Raw genomic sequence first — 8,522 nt, forward strand, 5'->3', positions numbered from 1 at the left:
TGCAGTCTAGTAGTTCGAACTACATCAACTGATGATAAGGCCGAAATGCTACTAGAGTGGTAAAGTGAGAAACGAAATAGTATTTATTAAAAGGTCCTCCATCCCCATATCTCTCACCCTCTGGTGACTTTATCTAACTTCACGTTGTTATACATGATAGAACTCATCAATTGTTGTTGTGCTTTCGGGTATAAACACTTCAGATATGATTATTCCATTAGGTATATCACATTTCACTATGCACACTACAAATTTCATCAAAATTACATTACACCATTTTACTATAAATTCATTGTATTATCATTTACCATCTGTTATCATTTACCATCGTATCATTAACTTCTCGCCTGTTTAGAAAATTATATTATCCGAAGTGAAAAAGTAATTTTTGATGAGTGATAGCCTAGTGCAGCCCAACTGCATAGTACAGTAGTTTAACCAGAATTTTTAGGTCAGAAGATAATCTAAATTTTGTAATAAAAGTTTGCCATTGCTTTGAAATTCACCCAACATTCTATCCAAAACTACTAACAACAGCGCATCAATTAATCAAAGTCATCGCTCCCTGGAAAATATAATCCAAGCCCAGGGAGGTATGTCTCCAGAGGAATGTCGGGAAAATTTTCTTATTATTAGGACAATTTTTGAAAGAAAACGTGGAGGGATTCTTAAGAAAATCCAAAAGTAGCTTCTGATGAAGTGTAAGTTCTAAGTCTTCTTATTTCTTCTTGGCATTACGTCCTAACTGCGACAGAGCCTGCTTCAGCTTATGTTCAATGAAACACTATCAGTTAGTAGGTAACTCGTGTTACGCCCTACCGGGCAAATACGCCCTCTAAGTTTCACCCGACTTAAGGCTTCTTTTACAACGTAAATATGATCCATTCTTAACTATTCGCGAATAAATGAGGTGCGCATATATGTTCTTGAGAAGTATAAACAATCAACTAGAAATTCTAAAAATTATCGAAAAACAAGGTTTTTTGCCGTAAAAATATGCGTCCCGATAAGGCAAAGCCTTTGACCGTTAATGAGCCCTTCCTTTACTATTGACTTATTACAAAAACTTATTAACGGAAGACGACTGCCTAATGGACCACTTTAAGCCTTAGGCAAGTGGTAGTAAGTCTCATTGGAACATTTCATACAACGCTGTGGAACCTTTTTTCTATGGGGAGGGGCAATATGCCCGGCGTAGTTTTTGAATGTTAAAACATTGGGACGGTTTACAAAAAAAACATTCTAGTACATATTTCAGAAGCAACTGTGCAAACGAGAAAGTTGCATGCAAGCATGACCAACTTTAAATTAAGCAACACATTTGACATAAAAAACTTTAGAGTGATGCATTTGCTATTGCGATTAGAGCAGTTTTTCCTTAAGGGGGGTATTACACCCTTTTACCTTAACTGAGAGCTTTCTTTCGGGCAAATTTGCCATTTTGCATTTGTTAAATCGGTTTGGAAAGTACGTGATACTTGTGCCCAGATAAGTCAAAGGAAATTTCAGAAAAATTGATGTACTCATAAGATTTCCTAAGAAGCTCATGGGCTCTTGAGGAAGTTGGAGAAGACTATCCTAGAAAAAAATTGTAAGATAATTTGAAAAAAAAACCTTAGGGAAACATCAGACGGCAAAGAAATTTGTGTAAGACGAATGTTAAAAACTCGAGCTCAGCGGCGTGCTTGATTGAGGACTCCCGCACATTTCGTTTGCACTATAAACAATCTCCTTTTCCCATCGGTATAAGACGAATTAGGTTCAAATATGACGATGTCAATCTCCCAATTGGCGGGTAACGTGCCTTTTTGGCGCCTAAACTTATGAACCACAGCTATTGCTCGGGGTGTTACGCGAAAGAATTTAGAGATAGAAAACTATAGAGGACGAATGTCGCTGCTTTCCCTTTGTTCTCGCTCAGAAACATGTCGGGTAGTATAAGTGTCAAACTGCATACTTTTTCGCGTTGACATTTTATAGCCCCTGCCTATCTCGGCCAGCAAAAAGATGTTCCTGCAGCGACGCCAGCGACATTCTTTTTCCTCTATAGTTTATTACTCTAGTTCGCGGAAAGCGACCGAGAGCATATTCCGCTGCCCCAATTAGCGCTATTTGACTAACAGAAATTAAAACCTTACACGGAAATTCAACCCGAAATTGTTTTTCTTTTGAATATTTCGAAAAACAATATTTCGTGCTCTAGCTAATTTACAGCTAACAATTAAGTTTTTATTCGGATAAGATTACATCTAGCAGAAAAACCTGCTCATTGCATATTTATTGCAAGAACAATATGGAGGCGTGATTTTCTGTAAATTCAAAAACAAGAGCTCCATTGCGTGTTCAACTCGTTTTTTTAATCAGCAAATAATATAGGTTTCAAAATACAGCCTTTCCGTGCTTTTTTTCTTTTTTGCAGTTGGTTTTAAAGAAAAGCGGTTTTAAATATAGGTAAAACTTTACATACCTTTAGCTCCTCTAACTTCTCTCACACATTCGTTCTCCTTGCGCTCCTGTTCCTCCTCGGCCGGGTGAAATCGTTTCTTGATGTTGGAACGCTCTCCGGATCTCCTCCGGGTTCTTACCCTTGATCATGTTGGCGACCGTTTGCATGTTACGTTCAGATAGGCCCTTGATGTCCAGGTAGTCGCCGCCAAGATCAACTCGAACAGCGTTCCCTGGCGACCTTGAGGAAGTTCGCATCCAAGAGCTGATGTCATCTGGTGCGCTTCTCCTTGTTACTCGCATTCTTCGGCCGGTGCCGGATCGTCTTTGTGGTACGGTGCCCACGTGGAGCACCTTCGCAGGATGGCCGAATTCACGGTTGGGCCCAGTGGGACCACCTTCGTCCTCCCCTTCGTCCTGCCCAAATCCTCCAGCATTGTTTTGATCGTCCGGAACAATTCGCCAATCTGAAACGTCCGTATGCGAACACTTCTCCGTCCGAAGATTGCAGCTTGATGGTTTGGCATTGTAACCGTCTGCATTTATAACCTCTAGAGCAAAGAGGAGAAATAAATTCCACATTTTTTCCTTTCGTTAATTCGACCACAAATATCGACTAACTCTAACATGGAATTGCATCCGCAAATGCCAAAACAAAGAAATCCAAGATGGAAGTCTGCGGTTCCAGAACTTACTTGCAAGGGCTCCGGAAGAAAAACGGCAGATCTACAACCCGGAAAGGATTTATTTTTAATAAAGTTACGAATGGCTACAGGTGCCCCACACAGAAAGAGAGGAAGGAACGAATGCCTATTTTTGCTTCCACTACCACGCAGTAGCAAAACGCGCGAACAAGGAAAAAATCACGCGTACCTAACCACTTTGAACAGTTTGACTCACTTCTGGCTGCGAAAGTCCGCCCCAAACGCCAAACTCAAAGCGGACCGAAAAAAAAAGTTGGTTCCTTGAGTTCACGCGCACTTGGAAAGTGTGCCACCAAGTATTAGTTTCGAAGTTTTTATGCAAATGAAAAAAAACAACAAGATAAAAACTATCACCACTGTTAAAGAGGAGGATCTTCTCTTCATTGTAGCATTGTTAAAAAACCGTTGTTAAATCCACACTGGTTAACACCAATGGATTTAAGGGCGAGATCATAAGTGTATGGGGTGTTCTGCTAAACCGCCACCAAGTGCCATTTTTTCAAAATTTAAGTTTCTTTTACACAAAGGACTTAATAATCATAATCTCTCTTCCATAAAAATATTCGAGTGATGTTGAACCAATCTCTTGTAATCTTAGACCACAAATTTTGTTTGGAAGACACGGTAAAACTGTAATTTTGTTCAGCCAGAGTGAACCATAAACCAACGCACGTCATCCAGAGGGAATTCATTTTTCAATATAAAGTTATATTTTTCCATTTCCTTCTCTATTCTGGACAATTTATCCATTCAAGCAACTCATAGAAACAGAGGCCAGTGTAATTGGGCAGCAATAGATTCATAAATTAATATTGTTTTGGTGGCGTTTGATCAATTTTCTTGAAATTTTATCCAGCCCACAACCGCACTAAGTTACTGTTTATCTAAAATCACATTTAGCAGAATAGTAGAGGAATTTACATGCATAAATACTTGCATTTGCTTATTATAGAATAGTTTATCAATCCACATAGTAGCCGTCAATTTGAAAAAAACGAATGATTTTAATATATACTGTGTGAACAACTCAGGTGGAACTTGGTGCGCTTTAGTTGTCATAAAATGGCATATCGCCATTCAAACCCCATGTCAGACAAAGTGCAACATACTTGATCAAGTTTATCACCACTCCTTCAAGAGTGAAGATGCACCTAGTGGTTAGCACCATTAGATCACCACTCAGAAGGCACGAGTTTCGAACCCCCGATGAAACTTTTTTTTTTCTGGATACCCTTTCCGATGTGTGATTGGAAATCAAACAACTTTTTAGTCTAAAAAGTTTTAGATTCTGTGGTTATTTTATATTGCCAGTAAAACACCAGCAGGTCAATGTACATCTTGAAATGATGGTCAATTCCGCGTGAACCGCATTCACGCATTGAATTGTGAACTTGATCAGCAAAGGTGCACCAAATGGGAGCAAACTGGTGCGCTTTTGGCAGAGCGAATTGCATGGGTTTCTCGAATCATTAGGATCTAATGTATGAAACACACGCGAGAACCTGATTCAATACATACGAATCCTTGTCATGAAACATTTTGTGACATGGCATCCAACATCGCCACGGGTGATGCTTAAACTCATTTGTCACAAATTTACTTGGTGTTGTTGAAAACGTGTGAAACAACATCCAACCTTACCGAACAAAGGAACCATATTTTTCATTTTTGTTCAGGCCAGAGTGAAAACTGAGTGCCTTCATATGGTTTAATGAAATCCAAATTACATTACAATTTACTAGTATATTACTCTCGGTGTACTTATTGAACACTGTTAATCGCATGTGAGCGATAAAAATATTAAAATTATCGTGCGCGATAAACTAGTACAGGAAAATACTTTGAAGTAAAATATCTCGGAATAAAGATTTTTGGCACTTGGCGCGGTTTAGCAGAACCCCGACAAGTGAAGCTAAAATTGTAGTGGAAATTTCGCATAAACAAACAAATTGTGCCATATTCCATTTAAATACCTTAATATGGGAACACTGCCAATTCGCACGCAAAAAAGGACCGAACGAGAAGAGAAAGAGAACAAAAACTGGATCATCATTTGAAATGGGTCTGTGGAACGTTTGAAAAAAAGGCTGGCATATTTTTAATTAGCCAATTTTAGTTCGCTATGTCAACTTACACTGATAAATCCTGATGAAAAAACAAGCCTTCTTTTTCGCTTATGCTGCCGATTTCATTGGACCGACTGATATGAGCTCAGCAGCAGAATTTATGAAAAATTACTCATTAGGTCTTTGGATCTTTTGTAATGTTGGTAGAGGAATCATTCTCGATTTTGTTTTTTTTGACGTTTTGCTTTGTATTGCGCAAGGTATTAATGTTGTTGAGGTATTACAAAATTTGGAATCTTTCAATGTGGTGGTAAAAATTGGATATGTACACTCAGAAACGAAATTCGTCACAGACAAGTCCAGGCCCCTGACAACCATATCGAGAGGGATTCGCGATAAGGGCCTATCTGACAAATCAATAACAATGAGAAAATAACCAATGAAATTTTTATGTGCTATTTTTATCCCAATTGGAGAAAATATACTCCAACTTTAACTATTTCACTTTAATACACATTTCATAAACCTAGTCCAAAATCCCCATCAATACCACACACATCTCCTTCAATTGTCCTAGCTATTTCGTATAAAAAAAATATTATAAAGTTTCGCCTTAAAACGCACTCAAGAATGCCAGTATCGCCCAATGTTATGAGCCTGTAATCGATATTATTTTCAGTGTCGGCCTATTACTTTGGCGCCGGTGTTTTCATTCTGGTTTCAATTAAGCCCGCCATGTACGCCTTGTTTATGTTTTGTTTGCAGTGTCGCCGTTTACTCTCGCCGTGTTTTGATTTCGATTTCAGATGCGCCCATCACTTTGATAAACAACAAACACAGGCGTAATCAATACAGTGTGTGGTTTTGCATGAGGTGAAGTTTCGTCTTCTACAAATTTGAGTTTTTTGAATAGTTAAATTATCGAAAGGGGAAAAAGTTCAAGTGCAGTGAATAGACAATCAAGCTACAATTTCACCGCTATAGTTTCCTGAATTTGTGTACATTTTTGTCAGTTTCGCCTAAATTCGCGAATCTTTCTAGATATATCGATACACAGTGTTCTTCGTAGCCAGGATGTCCCGCGGCGATAAATGAATATCGCCCACTGTCAGTTGTAAGAACTGTTGAAAATAAAGACCATTGTTTTGTTTAATTGTTGTTATGGTTTGATTATCAATTTTTTGATATTGTTTAAATCAGCTAATAATGGTGTCAAAAAAGTTGAAGCACATTCAACATTTCGATGGTTTTGGAAGGAGAGAAAACATTGAAAGGCCTCCTGCGAGCCTCGCAAGCAAGCAATCAGTTATTTTATTGCGGACACTTGCTCGAATTACGGATCATAGAACATTAAACAAAACTTCGGCATCCTGATTTGCACTCTTGGATTCAATTTACCCGCAAATGGGCTAAACACATGGAGATGTTGACTCACCGCTAGAAGTCGTCCCGTGCCCATGGGTCTGCGACAAGTCAATCAAATCCAAGTCCCAAAAAAAATCCAAATCCAATACCAATCCAAATCCAATCCCAAATCCAATCCAAATCCAATCCAGAATCCAATCCAAATCCAATCCAAATCCTATCCCAAATCCAATCCAAATCCAATCCAAAATCCAATCCAAATCCAATCCAATCCAATCCAAATCCAATCCAAATCCAATCCAAATCCAACCAAATCCAATCCAAATCCAATCCAAATCCAATCCAAATCCAATCCAAATCCAATCCAAATCCAATCCAAATCCAATCCAAAATCCAATCCAAATCCAATCCAAATCCAATCCAAATCCAACCAAATCCAATCAAATCCAATCCAATCCAATCCAAAATCCAAATCCATCCAATCCAATCCAATCCAATCCAAATCCAATCCAAATCCAATCCAAATCAATCCAAATCCAATCCAAATCCAATCCAAATCCAATCCAAATCCAATCCAAATCCAATCCAAATCCAATCCAAATCATCCAAATCCAACAAATCCAATCCAAATCCAATCCAAATCCAATCCAAATCCAATCCAAATCCAATCCAAATCCAATCCAAATCCAATCCAAATTCCAATCCAAATCAATCCAAATTCCAATCCAATCCAATCCCAAATCCAATCGCAATCCAATCCAAATCCAATCAAATCCAATCCAAATCCAATCCAAATCCAATCCAAATCCAATCCCAAATCCAATCCAAATCAATCCAAATCCAATCCAAATCCAATCCAAATCCAATCCAATCCAATCCAAAATCCAATCAAATCAATCCAAATCCATCCAAATCCAATCCAAATCCAATCCAAATCCAATCCAAATCCAATCCAAATCCAATCCAAATTCCAATCCAAATCCAATCAAATCCCAATCCAAATCCAAATCCAAATCCAATCCAAATCCAATCCAAATCCAATCCAAATCCAATCCAATCCAATTCCAAATCAATCCAAATCCAATCCAAATCCAATCCAAATCCAATCCAAATCCAATCCAATCAATCCAAATCCAATCCAAATCCAATCCAAATCCAATCCAAATCCAATCCAAAATCCACAATCCAAATCCAATCCAAACATCCAATCCAAAATCCAATCCAAATCCCAATCCAAATCCAATCCAAATCCAATCCAAATCCAATCCAAATCCAATCCAAATCCAATCCAAATCCAATCCAATCCATCCAAATCCAATCCAAATCCAATCCAAACCAATCCAAATCCAAATCCAATCCAAAACCAATCCAAATCCAATCCAAATTCCAATCCAAAACCAATCCAAATCCAATCCAATCCAATCAAATCCAATCCAAATCCAATTCAAATCCAATCAATCCAATCCCAAATCCAATCAAATCCAATCCAATCCAATCCAAAATCCAATGTCAATCCAATCCCAAACCAATTCCAAATCCAATCCCAAATCCCAATGCCAAAATCCATCCAAATCCAATCCCAAATCCAATCAAATCCAATCCAATCCAATCCAAATCAATCCAAATCCAATCCAAATCCAATCCAAATCCAATCCAAATCCAATCCAAATCCAATCCAAATCCAATCCAAATCCAATCCAAATCCAATCCAAATCCAATCCAAATCCAATCCAAATCCAATCCAAATCCAATCCAAATCCAATCCAATCCAATCCAAATCCAATCCAAATCCAATCCAAATCCAATCCAAATCCAATCTGCGATGGTTTTTCGATTTCAGAATGAACTACTCCATGGTTGTCGATGGAAAAATCATCTTTATTCGTGTGCAGATTAGTTTTATTACTCTATCAATTGCGCATATCTTCATCTTGACCTTGAT

General features: G+C 38.2%; 1 pseudogene; it reads right to left on the reverse strand.

Annotated features, from left to right (window-relative positions):
- Window positions 1–2,467: 2,467 nt before the first annotated feature.
- On the reverse strand, window positions 2,468–4,687 carry LOC110681186 (annotated as a pseudogene).
- Window positions 4,688–8,522: the final 3,835 nt, after the last annotated feature.

The sequence above is a fragment of the Aedes aegypti genome, unplaced genomic scaffold (genome assembly GCF_002204515.2).
Source record: "Aedes aegypti strain LVP_AGWG unplaced genomic scaffold, AaegL5.0 Primary Assembly AGWG_AaegL5_hic_scaff_545_PBJ_arrow, whole genome shotgun sequence".
In the NCBI taxonomy this organism is placed as follows: domain Eukaryota; kingdom Metazoa; phylum Arthropoda; class Insecta; order Diptera; family Culicidae; genus Aedes; species Aedes aegypti.